The following is a 17,779-nucleotide window of genomic DNA, read 5'->3' on the forward strand; positions in this document are numbered from 1 at the left end:
TATAATTCCTAAAAAAAAAATCATTTTAGCTGTGTATGTGTTCTGTGCAATATTAAGCAAAAGTAAAGTAAGCAAAAGGTAAGTGAAACTGTACATTCTAACCAAAACAACTAAAGCATAATATTACTAAAATAAAAGTTATGCAATAAAACAAAAACAACCGTATTTCATTGTGTTCTGGAGGTTGGAATAGTTCTGTGTGTCAATCTCCCCTCATGACTCTATCAAATTTCGTCTGAAACTCCTCCTCTTGAAGGTCCCAAGCCTGATGTGAATTCGGCTGCAAAACTACTGTCAAGTCCAGTTGGTTCACTTCCCCCTGGAAAAATTGGACTGTCCCCAGGACACTGTAAGTATGCCAAGAATTCTGGTGGAGTCGTGCCTGGATATGGTCCTCATAAAGGTGGAGTTGTCCTCTATGGTTCATTTCATCAATTAAGTTAGGCATTTCATCGAAATGTTCATGTGCATTTTCATACATCAAATTTTCATGAATTAATCCATGCACAAACAACCTACATTATTCAGTTATACCAACAACTCACATTTAAACATTCAGGATAATTCATGGACAATAACAACCAACATGGGCACTACCTTAGGGTTCCACAAAACATACAGAGAAAAACCCCAAATTTGTTCTTTGAAAATGGAAGATAGTGAAGTGGAACTTACCTTCAAGGGAATTTAGCAAAGGGAGGAAGGGATTGGTGAGTTAATTGAGCGCCATTGGATCAAGAAAATCGTGCCCAATACTTTGAAGGAAGAAAGCACTATGTTGAAAAGAAAGTAGTTATGAACCAGTGATTCCTTTTCTGAGTTTTAACACAGGGTCACGTGTTTTCGCTTAAGCTAAAACATTTTCGCTTAAGCTAAATTGACAGGATTCAAATTTAAAAAGTTTGGCCCAGGCGAAAAAGTTCCAGTGGCTAAACCTTATTTGCATGACATTTTCGCCCAGGTGAGCAAGGTTTAGCTTAAGCGAAAATGCTCCAGTGGGCACCCCAAATTTTAGCCCAAATCTCGCCTAGGCAGCTCAATTTTAGCTCAAGCGAAAATGTTCCAGTGGGCACTAGAATTTGAAATTAAATTTTTCGCCTAAGTGGCTGATTTTTAGCTTAAGCGAGATGGTTCTAGTGAGCATCACAAGCTTTAGCCTCAATCTGGCCCAAACGAAGCAAGTTTCGCTCACGCGAAAGAGCTCTAGTGGCTCAATTTTAGTTGCAGGACATTTTTAGCTCAAGCGAAAAATTTTAGCTTAAGCGAAAATATCAGTAAAACTTGTTTTTCAGTTTTCTGCATATCTCGCCCAAGCGATAAGGTTTTAGCTTAGGCGAAACTAATGCAGTTTTTGCCACTTTTGAAAAAATTTCAACTTTTACTCACCCAATTCATGATGAATTCAATCTAATTAATCCAAAGACACATATCAATCTATTCATCAACCAATTATCTATCACTCCAAAAAGTTTCACATCATCAATTGCGGAATCAAACTCTCAAACTCAAATATCACAATTTGGCCAAAACAAGGTGATTTTTAACATTCAATGAACTCAATTTTGGCAGCAAAACTTATTATCAGGCATGACACATACATTTTGGTTAAAAACACTTAAACATGCATGGTTTGCCTTATCAAGACATTTAAATGTTAAAACTTACCCTTTTGCATGCAAACACATAATATATACAAAAACATAATTAACACACAAGATAAAATTATAATGCGAAAACATAATTAAACACTGGTTGCCTCCCAAGAAGCGCTTGTTTAACGTCACGAGCTTGACGTTTGTATCATTACGTTTTGTCCAATTGGATGATTGTGGCAAGTCTATCAACCTCACCACCAAAGTAGGGCTTTAATCTTAACCCATTAACCCAGCTTCTTTTGGAATCAGGATCCTCTAACTCAATAGCTCCATAAGGTTTAACAACCTTGAAAAGAAACGGTCCTGACCATTTTGATTTGAGTTTTCTAGGAAATAACCTTAACCTGGAATTGAACCGTAACACTGATTGGCCTCGGTAGAATTCTCTCTTTAAAATTTTCTTGTCATGATAAGCTTTCATCCTTTCTTTGTATAGCTTAGAGGATTCATAAGCATTGAGACTCATTTCTTCAAATTTCTGCAGTTGTAATATTCTTTTCTTTCCTGCTGCCTTTGAATCAAAATTTAGAAATTTCAAGGCCCAAAATTCCTTGTGCTCCAACTCGACTGGTAAGTGATATGACTTACCATATACCAGTTGAAATGGGGATAAACCAGTAGGGGACTTATAAGCAGTTCTATATGCCCACAATGCGTCATCCAGCTTTTGACTTTCAGTTTTCTTTTCTTGTTGCAATTTCTCATATTGTATTTCATTCGACGCAATTGCTTTCATTGAATTCAAGTGTATCAAATTTTCATCAACTTTCTTCTCATCTTCTTTTTCCAACTCATCACAAACACCAATTAAAGCTTTCTTCAATGGACTTGCTTTTGTTAATTGCTTCTTGGCTGATAAACAAATTTCATCTATCACATCCATTTTGAAACATTGTTGTTTGTCTTTGGGGTGTTGGATTGCTTCAAAAACATTAAAGTTGACTTCCTCATCTTGCACTCTAACCTTTAGTTTGCCATCATCAACATCAATAATGACCTTAGCAGTCTTCATAAAAGGTCTTCCCAGTATCAAAGGAACTTCAACATCTTCCTCAATATCCATCACCACAAAGTCAACTGGGAATATGAATTTATCAACTTTAACTAAGACATCCTCTGCCACACCATAGGGATATTTCATGGATCTGTCAGCTAACTGTAATGTCATCCGTGTAGGCATTACTTCCAAATCTCCTATTCTTCTTAGCATGGACAAAGGCATCAAATTTATATTGGCACCCAAGTCAAGCAATGCTTTACGTACTGGCAATGTCCCAATTGTGACTGGAATGATGAAACTTCCAGGGTCCTTGGATTTCTGAGGTAATGATTTTTGGATTATAGCACTATAGCCTGCTTCAAGCTCCACTGTCTCTTCAGAAAATCTTCTTTTCTTTGTCAGGAGCTCTTTCATGAATTTTGCATAAGTTGGCATCTACTCTATAGCTTCCACAAATGGAATATTAATCTGCAGTTGTTTGAAAATATCCATGAACCTTGCAAATTGCCTTTCCTTATCCCTTTTGGACGGGTTATGGGGGTAAGGTAGGTTCTTCAACTGTCGTACCTGGTTCTCAGCTTTCTCCCTCTTTTTCTCCTCATTTCTTTTTATTTCTTCTTTTTCTTTTCTTTTATTCACATACTCACTTTTATTTTTCTCTTCCTCTTCCTCACACTCATTTTTTTTTCATTTTCTTTTTCCTCCATAACAAGATTGTCTCCAATCCCTCTTCCCACAATTTTACCACTCCTGGTAGTAATTGATTTACAATGCTCCTTGGGATTAGTTTGGGTGTTGGCTGAAAAATGACCTGCCTGTTGATCTGATAGTTGTTTAGCCAACTGTCCCACCTGTGTTTCAAGATTCCTGATTGAAGCTTCTGTATTTTTCTGATTGGTCATAGAAGCTTGCATGAATTTTTCTAGAGTATCCTCCAATTTGGTTATTCTTTCATACACAGATGGATTTTGTTGTTGATGCTGATAAGGAGGTTGTCTATTTGAAGGACCAACATCTTGTTTCCATCCAAAATTCTGACTTTGATTGTTTCTCCACCTCTGTGAAAAGTTATTGTTGTTAGAGAAATTCCCTGATCTTCCTTGATTACTCACATATTGAATTTCTCCTTCTCGTGGGCTACTTTGATATGAACAATGACCATTGGGATGGTCACCTCCACAGAAGTTACATCTCATGGGTTGTTGACTAGGAGAAGATTGTACTGCTTTTAACTGCTCAAGTAAGTTAGCCATCTGTTTGGTTAATGCTTCCATCTGTTGAGTCAGAATTTTATTTTGAGCTAAAATTGCATCTGTAGTGCTGAGATCAAGAATTCCTTTCCGCTGAACTGTTTGTCTATTATATTGGGCTTGATGGTCTGTAGATGCTAGTGCCTCAATGATTCTTGTTGCTTGTTCTGCATCTACAGACATCATTATTCCTCCAGCCGCTGCATCTAATATCATTTTGGTGTCTGGCCTCAGACCATTGCAGAAAATATTCAGTTGAGCAATATCTTCAAAGCCATGATTGGGGCATCTCCTCAACAAAGAATTAAATCGTTCCCAAGCTTCACAGAATGGTTCATCTTGTCCTTGCCTAAAAGTAGAAATCTTAGCTTTTGCCTTAATGTAGCGAGAAGGTGGAAAGAATCTGTTCAAGAATTTATCTTCTACATTACTCCACTTGTTCAGACTTTGGTTTGGATGTGATTTAAGCCATTCCTTTGCTTTTTCTGTCAAAGAAAAAGGAAACAAACGCATATATACATGGTCAAGATCTCCTTCTTCAAATCCCATAGTTTCTACCAGTTCATAGAATGTAGAGAGATGAATGTATGGATCTTCATTATCCATTCCAGTGAATTGATAAGAACTGATTAGGCTAAGGAAAGCTGGCCTCATCTCCAAAGTTTTGGTGGTGGGCGGTATTACTATGCTAGAAAATATCTTGGCCCTTGTTGCATAGCATAGCCTCCCAATGTTCTTCTAGGTGGGGTTGGTCCTTCTTCCGCCATATTTTCTTTTCCAGATGTGTGATGGAAGTATTGAAATATTTTTCCTTTGTTTTTCCTTAGTTCTTCTTGTTTTTGCCTCTACTTCTTCGAGCGGTTTTTTCTATCTCTGGGTCAAATGCTAATTGATCTTTAGAAACCTGACCTCTTAAGAACATAAATCAAAACAGCTCAAGCAAGGATTAGTACAAATGAGAAAATAAAATAAACTATCTAATTAAGAGGAGAGAAAAAAAATATATTCATAAAGCTGGATGAGATAACTTTTTAAAAATTCAAAAGAAAACTGTTCTCCGGCAACGACACTAAAAATACTTGTTAAACTTTTGGCAAGCGTACCAATAGTCAACTATAGCATAATGATTTTTTAAGTAAGAGTGTCGAACCCACGAGGAACAATTTCGATTAAATAGATAAATTGTTATCTCAAACAATATATATACAAGGATGTTCAATTTGATTCATGATGGATGTTGATAAATAAAACTACGTTGCGTGAAAGTAAAATAACAACAACAAATAACTTAATGAAGATTAATATCAGAAGTTGAGATTGAATTCATTTATCTCACTCGTCTGCAATCTGGATGAATACAAACATATAGCAACTGAAATTACCAACATTGATGCAACACACCAAAGTCATTTATATCGATTCCTCACATATAAAATTCATAAGAGCAGTTCCTTGAATATTGATTCCTCACATATCCAAGAAACTGTCCAGCATTATATTCAAGTGTTATAAGCAATTGATAAACTGAAATCTATCCCTAGCATCACAGAATATCAAGTATTCTTACTCAGATCAGAGTTTTAGAAATACTTTCCAGTCAAGTCTAAAATCCACATTCATGAAACTATTGTTCAGGTAGAATCAAGCATTAAGAGCAGAACAAAAATACCAATGTTGAATAAAAACAGAAATGCTATATATAATCACCAGATTACATCCGAGTTCGAATCGATTACATTTAATCCCAAGAGAAGAGATCAGCCACTCATGGTGGCGATTGACATTCTAAGAGATGAAGAAGAAGATCCTACAGCTGAAGTGGAAGAAAAACTCTTTGGGTAACTTCTTTCTCCGTGCTCTCCGTCCCCCCTTTCTTTTTGCTTCGTAAGTATATAAACTGCCCGAATTCTCGCTTAAGCTAAATTATTCTCGCTTAAGCGAGAAGAAACTTCTTGGAGAAGATAATCATTCTCGCTTAAGCTAAAATATTCTCACTTAAGCGAGAATGACTTTTAAGGTAATGGCTTCCTGGACAAATCTAGCTTAAGCGAAATCATTCTAGCTTGGGCGAAATGTTGCAGAATTTGCTCTTCTCTCTTAGTTTACCTTAAATGTATACAAACTAGGGATCAAATGATTTCCTTTTACTCAATAACCCAGAAACATGTGATTACATTTCATCTTTCTTAGATTGGGGAAAATTGATACAAATGTACTCAATTCAAAACATAAGTGCTCAAATTCCATATGAAAATTAACTACTTTTTTGCACTTATAATACGACCTCAATCAATAGTAATTAGGCCAACCTTAAACAATAAGCCATTAGAAAAACTATAAATGTAGGTCTAGGTACGGTGGTTGATTACGCATTTATTCGTTGTATAATGAGACCTAAACTAACTTTAACGTCAAAGTACCTTTGACAGGTACCCCTATCGATTGAAATGAACAAGAACCTTAACATTGAAGCGCAAAAACATAGTGATAGAGGACTATCTCTTGAACATATATGAGAAAAACTTGAGGAAGAATATTTACAATTCAAAGGAATATTGATAAGGTCAAAGATCAAAACACATCTCCTTAAATCTTATGATGTTCCATGAAGGAGAAAACTTAAAGAACATGAAGATCATGAGCAAAATTGAAGAATAGTTTAGGAAATTAATTAAATTGTAACTTTAGTTTATGTTTATGCTGAAATGGGACGTGGATGTCGCCAAAGTGATGTTCTGGTGTGCCGAACATTCGCCTTGCTCCTTGCTTCGAGTGACCGATCAGTGTATGAGAGGTGACCTGAAGAATAAACTTTGACGCTCAAGTCATAATCTTTCTCTATAGCTCTTTTGTAATTCAATAGTGAGTAGAAGTGAGTTTACCTCGAAATTAATCATCTATTTATAGAGTTTGTAAGAATCTGACCAATTAATTTACTTCTTAATGATCATTAATGCAGACATTAATCGTTCATCAGTAGCCGTTGTAACATTAATTGCGCCTTAACTCTGCCAAACTGTTGTGGGACCGAGCGACCGTGAGACGCTTTCCTGCGCATTAACCGCTCGATCTTTCTATCCAGTTTGGCATTGTATTCGATCGGTCTTTAGGGCAGGCTTTGTTTAAGTCTTTGAAATCTGTGCACATCCTCCACTGCCCATTTGATTTTTTTACCATCACAACATTTGCCAACCAAGTGGTGTACTTGACTTCACAAATAAAGTTTGCTTCTAGGAGCTTCTTCACTTCAACGTCCGTTGCCAACTTCTTCTCTTCCCCGAGCCTCCTTTTCTTTTGAGCCACCGGGTGGGCCTCCTTAAACAACGCCAATTTATGTGACATGACTATTGGGTATGTCGGCTGCGGTCCATGCGAACAGATCATTGTTTTTCTTCAGTTCTCTACCTATCAGTTTGGCCTGTTCGTCCTCCAACTCACTCCCAAGGGAAGCAACCTGGTCCTCTTTATGCTCGAGACCGAACAATCTCGTTTCTCCCAGTGGCTCTATTCGGTCGTCAGTGTTGGCTCTCAAATCTAAGTTCGCCATCGCCACTTCAAATCGCCTAACCTTGCAGCGAGAAGTTGAGGGCTCAACCTTTAATCCCGCAACATAACACTCCTGAGCGACTCTTTGGTCCGTCTGAACGGTGCGAATAGTACCATTGCCAGAAGGAAACTTTAGGGTGAGACGTTCAAACGATTGCCCCAAAAGCATTTAGGCAAGGCCTGCCTATAAGCACGTTGTACGGGGTGCTAGCTTCTACCAGCAAAAACCTGGTCTTCAGCTCCTTAGTATCTTGTTTGGTCCTCAAACACGTTCTCAAATCTACGTACACTCGAGTGTCCACTCTTTCTCCACAAACCCTACAATCTGCTCGTTGTAGGGTACGATTAGGTCTTCAGATAGATCCATTTGCTGGAAAGTCTTCCAGTAAAGGATGTTGGCTGAGCTTCCTTGATCGATCAGGAGTTTGCCCACGCAATACAGAGCGATAACAACAGTTATCACCATAGGATCATCTTGCTCAGGATCGGGAGCATGAAAATCCTCATCAATGAAGGTGATTGGTGGCATTGAGTGTTTCTTTACGTCCACTCTATGCACACTCTTCAATTCCCTCAAACTCCTTTTCCTTGCTGAGGCCGACGACCCTACTCCAGCAAAGCCTCCAGAAATTGTGTTGATATGACTGCGTAACTATTGATCTTGACTTCAACTTCTGTTGCGGTGGTCTAAACGACGGTCATCTCTACGATCATACCGTCCGGATCTTTGCCTCCGCGGAGGGATTCTTCCTCGCTCGGTTCTCACATACCTCCTTAAATGCCCTGCCCTCAACAATTCTTCGATCTTGTCTTGGAGCGTTGTGTGATCTTCGATGGTATGCCCCATATTCTGATGATAGAGGCAGTGCTTGGTACCGTCCGCATTCTTAAGCGTCGGTTTTTTCTTCAATGGGGATAAGAGATCTACGCTAAGAGCTTCCTCCAACACTCTGGCCCTTGGTGCATTCAAAGGGGTATACCAATCAAACTTGGGCCCTTTCGGGCCATATTTGAACTTTTTACCCTTCTTTCGTTAGTCTGGGACAAACCTCTTCTTGCCCTCTTTCTTTTCTTGGCCTGAGGACGAAGCATTTTCCTCATGCTGCCTCTTTTGGACCACTCACATATCCTCTATTCTGATAAACTCGGTCGTCCTCTCTTGTAATTCCCCCAACGTCATAAGTGGTCGTGCGAACAGCCTGTCCGGAAAAGAGCAGGGTCTCAAGATCGTAGACAAAGTGCTCATTATGAACTTCTTGCCCACGCCATGCACTTGACGTGCAGTCCGATTGTACCGGTCCATGAAGTATCTCAAGCCTTCATCTTTCCTCTATTTGATCTTCTTTAACTTCATGTATGTAAGTGATAAGCTGTCGTTGAAGCTATCAAATTAATACTACTTTTCAAGGCAACTTCAGTATTGCCAAGTAGTATTCAAGAAAGTAGACAGGGTTGAAGTAACCCTGAGTCGTTTCCCAACGAACGCAGAATTGCTTTTGAATATCTGTGACTCTTACGAATGCTATGCAATGCTTATGAATAAAAGTAATGGTTGAAAAGTGTTTAAAGAATAAGAAACTTAAAAACAGTTACGATGAAATAGGCTAATTCCACTGCTTTTCCAAGATAGATTCATCATCGGTTATTCACGGATAATTGTTCAATTGATTATTGTTTAAGTTTCAAATTAATTAAAGTACATTCTTAATTAATTTGAGGGCGATCATGCATTTAACCAAAGTAAATTCTCAATCAAATGCAAAACCTTTCTAGATTATTCACAATAAATTCAACCAAAGTACATTCTCAATCAAATTCTATTGTGTTTAATCATGTCTATTCTTAAATCTCCTAACTAAATTAAAAGTCAATCAATCAAAGTAAATTCTCAATTGATTATAGTTGAAATTATTACTAATCAATCAAAGTACATTCTCAATTGATAGTAAAAACCATTTAATCATATGAAAGTTCCTAAATTAAATCAAAGTAGATTCTCAATTTAAACCTAGAAACCCTAAAACTCATATAATCAATATGCATGTAATTCAAACATATTATGATGCAAAAATCTTTGCTTTTAACAAGATAGAGAGATGAAAGACATAGAGGGCACAACTTAAATCAATAATCAAAGTAAACAATTGCATTAACTGAACGTAACCTCAAAATCCGTCATGGAATTACAGCAGAATAGCCCTAGATGCTTAGCTCTCCATGAATGGAGTTGAATACAAGATGAAAGAAAAGTGAGAGGAGTATGAGAGAATCAATGAAGTGAAGTCCCTGGGTCTCTTTATATAGGGCTTGATTCGGCTTGGACTCTGAGTATTCAGTTGACAAAATCTTTTATCTTATATCTTCCAAATAACTAAAAGCTTTAGATAATTATAACATTATTTGGAAGATATTTTCTGTTGATATTCCCAAATTAAATTAATTCAACAACTGAATTTTATCTTTTAGCTTTTTCTGACTTTCCAAAATTGCACAAATACCCTAAAATTGTCTCTATCTGCACTTTAGCCCCTTCTGAATTTCTGAAATTGCAAGAAAGCCCCTCAGTTGACCAGCTTTGACCAGAGGAGGACGCACCAATGAGGTGTTGTCACGTGTCAGAACTCTCCCCTCCCAATTAGGGTTTCAGAACATTGGGGAAGGGAAATTCCTACGCCGCTTTGCTCCTCTGCGCTGCTGCTCGCGTTTTTGCGTTTCTAGTTCCTGATTGGTTTTCTGTTTGCAGGTTTGGGGTTGGAGATGACGGCGAGGATGCGCGATGATAGCTGCCATGGGAGATGCGTGTTAACGGTCTGATGCGTGGAGGCTTCTCTCGATGGCTGGGGTGATGAAGAAGAGGGAGTCGCGGTCAGGAAAAGGGCTCGCATTACTGGAAGAGCGTGATGGTGCGACTGTGTTTCGTGAGTAGAGAAGATGAACGGTGGTAATGGTTGATGGTGGTTGTCCGGCGAGAAAGAAGGACGATTTGGTGGTGGCGGCATGGAGGAAGTAGCACGGCTAAGTCTCGCGATTTGGTTCCGAGAATGGAGAAGATGAAGATGGTCGAGATGCGATACCGTGGTGGTGATGGCGAGACCGAGGCGGTGCGTGCTCCGGCGATGGTGGATGAAGAACTCGCCGTTAATGGCGCGATGAAGGTTGGTGGCGGAGCGGAACTCGCGATGAAGGAGGAGGAGTGCCGCGGTTTCATGGCGGCGTGGTTTCACGGTGGCGGCACAACATGGTGGTGACGAGCGTGGCCTTCCGGTGAGAAAGGAGGGAGAAGAAGTTGGCCAGCGATGAGGATGGTACGGCGGAAGCGGAACGGCGGCTGACGGCATTGGCGGCTAGGGTTTCTGTGGAGAAGGTGGAAGATGATGCTCATGGGTTAGGGCTGACGTGGCGGAACATGGTTGGCTAGACCTGTGTGGGGAGGATTTCGACACGTGGCATGATCTGGTAGAGTCTAACTTAGGAGGGGTATGGGTAGGGAAATTTAGGAGGTGTATTTAGAATAGGGTTACTGTTTGGCTTAGTATTGGGCCTATTTAAGAGAAGAGGGGTGTATGTAAGGAAATTGGGAGGTGCAAGGGTAAAAGTTGCCTGTTTGGCCCATCTATACATTATTTTCCAAATAAAATCTGATTTTGGGCCTTGAATTGCCATTTGGACCAATAAAACTTATAATTTCAGCTGCACAAATAAACGTAAGAACATCCAAGGATATTTTATGCGCTAAAACTCACTTTTTACGTCTCTTTAATTCCCAAACCCAACAATTCCAATCATCACAAATTCACTTAAAATCAATCATTTAAGCACAATTATTCTATCAAAAATTTTAATTTTAAAGCATAAATGTAGGCATAAATATGCACTCATCAGTAAGGTTTTGCGCCTAACTTGAAGCAAACTGCCTTTCAAACAGATTTCTCAACCTCTCAAAACTGTCTATGGTTCTGGGACGAAGGGAATGAAACCATGCCAAGGCTTCTCCTTTGATGGACAGGGGAAAAACCATGCACCACACTCGTTCGTTAGGCGAATAGATTGTCATCAATCCACAAACGACCTTAGATGCTACTCTGGATTGCCTGATCCGTCATACTTCTCGACAATAGCAAGCATCCTGTCCGGCATTTGCTCTTCCATAACAGCCGTCGTGAAGGGATGAAGTGCCCTGGCCCGTCCGACATTACCCGGGTGAACCGATCGACTTTTGGAGATGTTTTCCTCCTTATTAGTTCCTTCGGACTCACTCTCAGCGAGTTCCACTATGGGAGGTGTTCGGCCTCGTGCCGCCGACTGCTGGTTTGACTACGCCCTCTGGCCTGCATCACGCTCCGCCCTTAAGGCCACAATCTCCGCCTGCATACCTTCCATCTGCCTTCACATCTCCTACATCATTGCCACCGGGTCTGGTTGTCCTGCCATCCTTATGGTCTCGCTAGGGTGTCTTCAAATATTCTCGATCCCACGGTGGGCACCAAAATGTTTCTGATGAAATGGGACGAGGATGTCGCCTAAGTGATGTTCCAGTGTGTCGAACGTTCGCCTTGCTCCTTGCTCCGAGTGACCGATCGGTGTATTGGGGTGACCTACAGAATACACTCTGACGCTCAAGTCAGAATCTTTCTCTGTAGCTATTTTGTAATTCAATATTGAGTAAAATTGAGTTTACCTCGAAATTAATCATCTATTTATAGAGTTTACAAAAATTTGACCAATTAATTTATCTCTTAATGATCATTAATGCAAACCTTAACCGCTCATCAGTAGCCCTTGTAGCATTAATTGCGCCTTAACTCTGCCCAACTATTGTCGGGACCGAGCGACCGTGAGACGTTTTCTTGCGCATTAACCGCTCGGTCTTTCTATCCAATTTGGCATCGTATCCTATTGGTCGGTTATAAGTCCATAGTGACAGTTTAATTTTACATAATGTTAAATTTGTTGGACAAGCCACTTTGTGTTCTTTGGAGAAATGGGTCTTGGTAGACAAAAGTTTATGTTTGTAATTTTCATTTTCCATTATTTTTATATGTTTTGGACTTTATTTAGGATTTTTAGGTTTTTTAAACTTGTGTGCATATATAAATGCACCAAAAGATGATGTAAACAATTTTGAATCATATTATATACATTTGCATTATTTTAGAGATGATTATCTTTAATTCTTAGATTAAAACTTTGATTTTTATCAAAATTTACATGTTTGTTTGTAGTAAGTATATGTTTGTTTGTAGTAAGTCTTTACTTAACTTATAAATGTATTAATCTCATTCTACGTTCTTTTCTAACATATTTTTGTCGTACCTTTTAAAAATTTAAATTAAAAAACGATGTATTAATTTCTAAACATACTCGTATCACATCGAATTCTGCACAACTTACTTTTATAAATGACGCACCGACCCAATATACCAAATCAAATTCCAATACCCAAAGTAAGCACCATTACATTTAATTTGGTCGGAACCGATTGCACTAAAAAATTGAACTGGTTTAATTAGTTTGATTTTCATTGGGGAGTTGATTGGATTGACCTTGATAAACAAAAAATATACTTATTTGATAATTTGAAAACAAAATAATTTTAAAAAATATATACTTTTATGATAAAGATAAAACAATAACAGTTCAATTTTTTTTTCTATACTAAACTTTAAAGTTTTAATCTTTAAAATTTATTTCTTGTTTAACATAGTTACTTTTATTAACCTATTTAGTTACCTTTTTCTAATTCCTTTTAATTTTATTTTATTTTCTCCTTCTTCCCTGTTAATGTGATTCCTTTTTATCTTTATGTTTTATCTCTTGTTTACGTTTCATTTATTGATTTATCTTCTTTTTCTTTCTGGCTCTGTCATATTGCCACAAATAGAATTTTAAGATATGTTAATATATGTGAGTAGAATGTGAGAATGTAATGTTTGCTTCATTCGTTTTTTAAAATTTAAAATTGTGAACGGAAAGAATTATTTACAAATTATACTCGACGGTAAGATACAAAGAAGTTTAGTCGTGTTTCCAAAAGCAAATTAAGTTTAAAATTCTTTAGATGAAAGAAAGAAATTATGAGGATAAAAGAAAGAAGTGAATGTGACACTAGGTTAAGATGAAAGTGTGAGAAGTGAGTATTTCAAGAGTAAATATGAGGAAAGAGAAAAATTAGGATTTTACCCTAATCAAAGTCAAGAAGCAGTTTTATGTATTTAAAAGAAATTGGGGGTGGAGGAAGAAAAACGTGGGTTGCGAAAAGAAAGCCCCTAACCAATATTAAGTAAGCTGAAAGAGTTTACGGGCCAAAATCCATTTGGTATAAAAAATGATAGAACAAATTAAATTATGATTTCATATTATTCATTTTATATAAATATTTCACATTTCTATTATATTCTTAATCGTATTTTAAAATTATAAAAAAAATAACCTAAATTATTTTTGTATGTTAGAAATAACTGCACACTAACTTACTATTATTTTATTTATTTTTTAAGTTTTTAGAGATATGTAATTTCACTTTCTTCTTAGTTATTATAATACTAATTGATTTAAATGCTTAAAAATAAGTTCTCTTTCTCTCCTCCTCAGTGTCGTCATTAATGAAATTTGACTTGCATTTTCTTAAAAGACATAACGTGGAAATACAATGTTTTATTTTGTTTAGCTTGAAATATAAATTTGTGAATAAACTATTTTAAAAAATTATTCGGAAGTAATAGAGATTCCAGAATTACATGGTCCCTTCTTACGTTAAAAATATATAGTTTAGTCTATTTAACATAAATTATTGAATAATATTTCTGTAAGATTTTAACATGTATTTTAAATTTTAAATAAAATACATGCTAAAATATTTTCAATTCTCAAAGTTATCTTTCACTCGCTTAAAGTAAATAGTTTTTCAAATTCAATTATCATTATTATTTTAATTAATTTTTTTATTAAATGATAGTTACAAGTAAAAATAATGAGATAAAGGTTGAGTTTATTTGAACTAAATTTAAAAAAAAAGTCTTTTTAAAATAAAAATGTATTAATAATAATTATTATTTTGTTTATCCAATCTACTTATCTTAAAAATAAACAGTTGTTTAGAAGAAGCATATCTACGGTTCCTAAATAAACTTTTAAAAGTTAATTTTGAAACAAATAGTTTAAGTTTAATCAACTAATTATTATTATTATATATATATATATATATATATATATATATATATATATATTAATAGTATAAAAAAGTTTTATAAATAATGTATTAGATGTGATAGTGAATTCACTTATTTTAATTTTAAAATTTTAAAATTATAAATAGAATTTCAGTTAACAAGTTTTATTATATAGAAAAATACTATCTTTCTATAAATGGTTATCTAAAGGGTCATTTCTCTCTCTCATTTTTCTAAACCATAGTTCATTTGTATAAAGATCAGATAACGCGTGAGTGATCATTGAGATGATGTCTTCAAGTTTTTCCGATTAGTCCTTGCAAAAGAATAAGTTAGTTTTTGTTCTTTTCTTGATTAGTGGTACTAACGATATACCTTGATCATGTTTTTGTGACTTGTAGGAGCAGATAAAGTTCCTTGAGTCGTTGGAGTTGTCTTAGCACTCTTAAAGCAGTTTGATCATTTAAAAGGAAGCTAATTACTTTGATTTTAATTAATAAGAAACTTATAATTGACGATTGTAGGTTTGAATGATAGTTGATTTGTGAAATTAAGTTGTATGATAAGTTATGACTTATTGATTTGAGTTAGTAGTTTAAAATCGTGTTTAGTGATTGTATGTTGGAATTTCATGTAAGGTGAATTGAGTCATTGAGATGTGTATAGTCTGATTATTGGTTCTGTGATTGGTGTTAGACTGGTTTTGCAAGTCCAGAATGACATAAATATGTAGAATTCTGTTCTATAGAATTATGCAAACTCGTTGAGCAAGTATATACTCGCTAGGCGAAGTCAAAGTTAGAGAACTACTTACTTGGTGGTCATTGTGCAAAGAAAATCTCGTTGGACAAAACCAAATCAGAGAGTTTACTGATTTGACAGTCGTTAGGTAAGAATATACTCGTTGGACAACTCTTGGGAGAATTTAAATTTATAAGTTCTAGTGGTATTTTCGCTAAGCGAACTATTTGACTGTTGAGTGAATGTGGTTTTAGCACTACTGAATGAGCAAGTAGATTTGGGGGCTGAGCAAATATGTTGTCATATATTATTCGCTAAGCAAGCAAATCTTATGATTAAGCGAAAATACCAAAACTTTAACTAAATTTGTATATATCTCTTATGATGGGTTTAGTGTGTGTGATTATGTGAATGTTAAAACAATTATTGGTTTAGAAAATGATATGTGAATGATTGGTACTATTCCAAAGAGGATTAGTGGTGATTAAAATTATGTATGTATAGATGTAAGAATTATGTATTAGGAGTGTTCCTGATGCTTTAATAACCATCCCATCTCAAGTAAAGAAGGGTGTGTTATGTGGTGAGAGGAGAAAATTGTCCTAGTCAAGGGGTTTTATCTTGACCTAAGGCATTAACGGATTATCCTTGTGTGTGGTAGGGTAAAACCCATTAGCGATGACTTTGTAGAGTAGTAAAGGCCATCACAAGTGTATAACTCTCCAGAATTTGGCATCAATACATGTATCAGATGGTCAAGTCCATAATGTATGATTATATGCCTTAAGATTAGTTAATATAACTTTGCATGTGTTAACATCTATATTTTTGTTGCATGATTTTTTTTTTGGTAAATGAGCTTATCCTTTTGTCTTATTTGTCTGTTTGTTTGCTTTTTTGTTTGTTATGATCACCTTAATGATGTGAGTATACGAGGATGTTTTCGTCGATCAAGTACAAGCTGGAGATGGTACGAAAGTATAAAGTAATAGTTTAATTTCTGTGTATTAAAATGTTTGAGTAAAACTTTAGTATTGCACTTGTAGATCAATGTAATAGAACTCTTAGTAGTGTAGGATTTTGTATATATATTTTGATGTTATAATTACGTTTAGATAATTGTAATAACATCGTATATTTCCTCTTAAGAGTTAATAGTTCTCTATATATTGAATGCATGATTATTCCCTTGATAGTTAAACACTATTAAAATAGGATGTTACAAACTTAATCAAATTACATATATAATTCATTTATAATACAATAAAAAATACAAATAAGCATGACAATATTTGTATTTACTCCAATTAATATAAAAGGATTTTCTTTTTTGGTGTTCATATTTGTTTTTCAAATTTACTATTTAAATAATTTTTTAAAATTAAAATAATTATTTTACTAAAGTTACCTTTCTTTAAATTTATCCATTTTTTCAATTGGACTATTTTTATAAACTTAACCATTTTTTTAATTATAAAGTTATCAATAAAATAAAATAAAAACCTATTTATAATAAAATTATAAAAATTATTTATATTTAATTTCATAGTGATAATAATAATAATAATTTAATTATTTTTTTATTATCATAAAAAAAAAACACACACATGAATGTATCACTTGTGTTTTCACTAATACGGGATTCCTCTTTTTGAGTGTTTACATCTATTTTCTAATTTTATCCCCTAAATAAAAAATTTTAAATTATAAAACTTTAATTTTATCTTTTAAAGTTTTTTATTTAACCGATTTTTTAAACTTAACTAGTTTTTTTTTCTAATTATAAAACTGCCTACAAAATAAATGAAAACCATTTACAATAAAATATACAAATTATTTATATTTAATTTTATAATTATAGTAATCTATATTATTATATAAAGTAGATTCATCTCCTTGGTGTATATTTTTTTTTCTGTTTACAATTTTTATTTTACCAAATTTATCCTTTAAATGATTTTTTTTTAAAATTTAACCTTTTTTTTAAAATTCAATCATTATTTAAATTTAAAATTGATTAAACTAAAATAATTATTATAATAAAATACTACTTATAAAATAAATAAAAACTATCAACAACAGAATTATAAAACTAATATAAATTAGAAAAATTAAGTTATATAAAGCTTTAACCTACGTCAAGTCATTGGCATTCAATATATATCTCGAAACAAAAACTGCTCCATCCCTATAACTAATCATGAAAATTAACTAATGCAATAAATCAACCTATATTTGATAATTTACTGTATAGTGAATCAATTAGAAATCTTAACAATCTCTTCGTACAAACTTGCCAATAATTCAACCACCATTTTACATGCTAAGCTTCCAAGAAAGTTTAGACAAGAAATGTCTTGGAAAGTGAATGCATTAATGGTAACGCTGTTTTTCTTTGTTTTCTGGTTGGATAATTAA

The 17,779-nt window shown here is 35.0% G+C and overlaps 1 non-coding gene and 1 pseudogene across 1 annotated transcript; one reads left to right on the top strand and one right to left on the bottom strand.

Annotated features, from left to right (window-relative positions):
- Positions 1–202: 202 nt before the first annotated feature.
- On the bottom strand, positions 203–7,620 carry LOC148202168 (uncharacterized; annotated as a pseudogene).
- Positions 4,177–4,282, top strand: LOC124835397 (small nucleolar RNA R71). Its single transcript, XR_007028569.1, has one exon. It is a non-coding gene; the product is annotated as a small nucleolar RNA R71 (small nucleolar RNA).
- Positions 7,621–17,779: the final 10,159 nt, after the last annotated feature.

The sequence above is a fragment of the Vigna umbellata genome, chromosome 3 (genome assembly GCF_029865625.1).
Source record: "Vigna umbellata cultivar VRB3 chromosome 3, Vumbellata_1.0, whole genome shotgun sequence".
Classification (NCBI taxonomy): Eukaryota; Viridiplantae; Streptophyta; class Magnoliopsida; order Fabales; family Fabaceae; genus Vigna; species Vigna umbellata.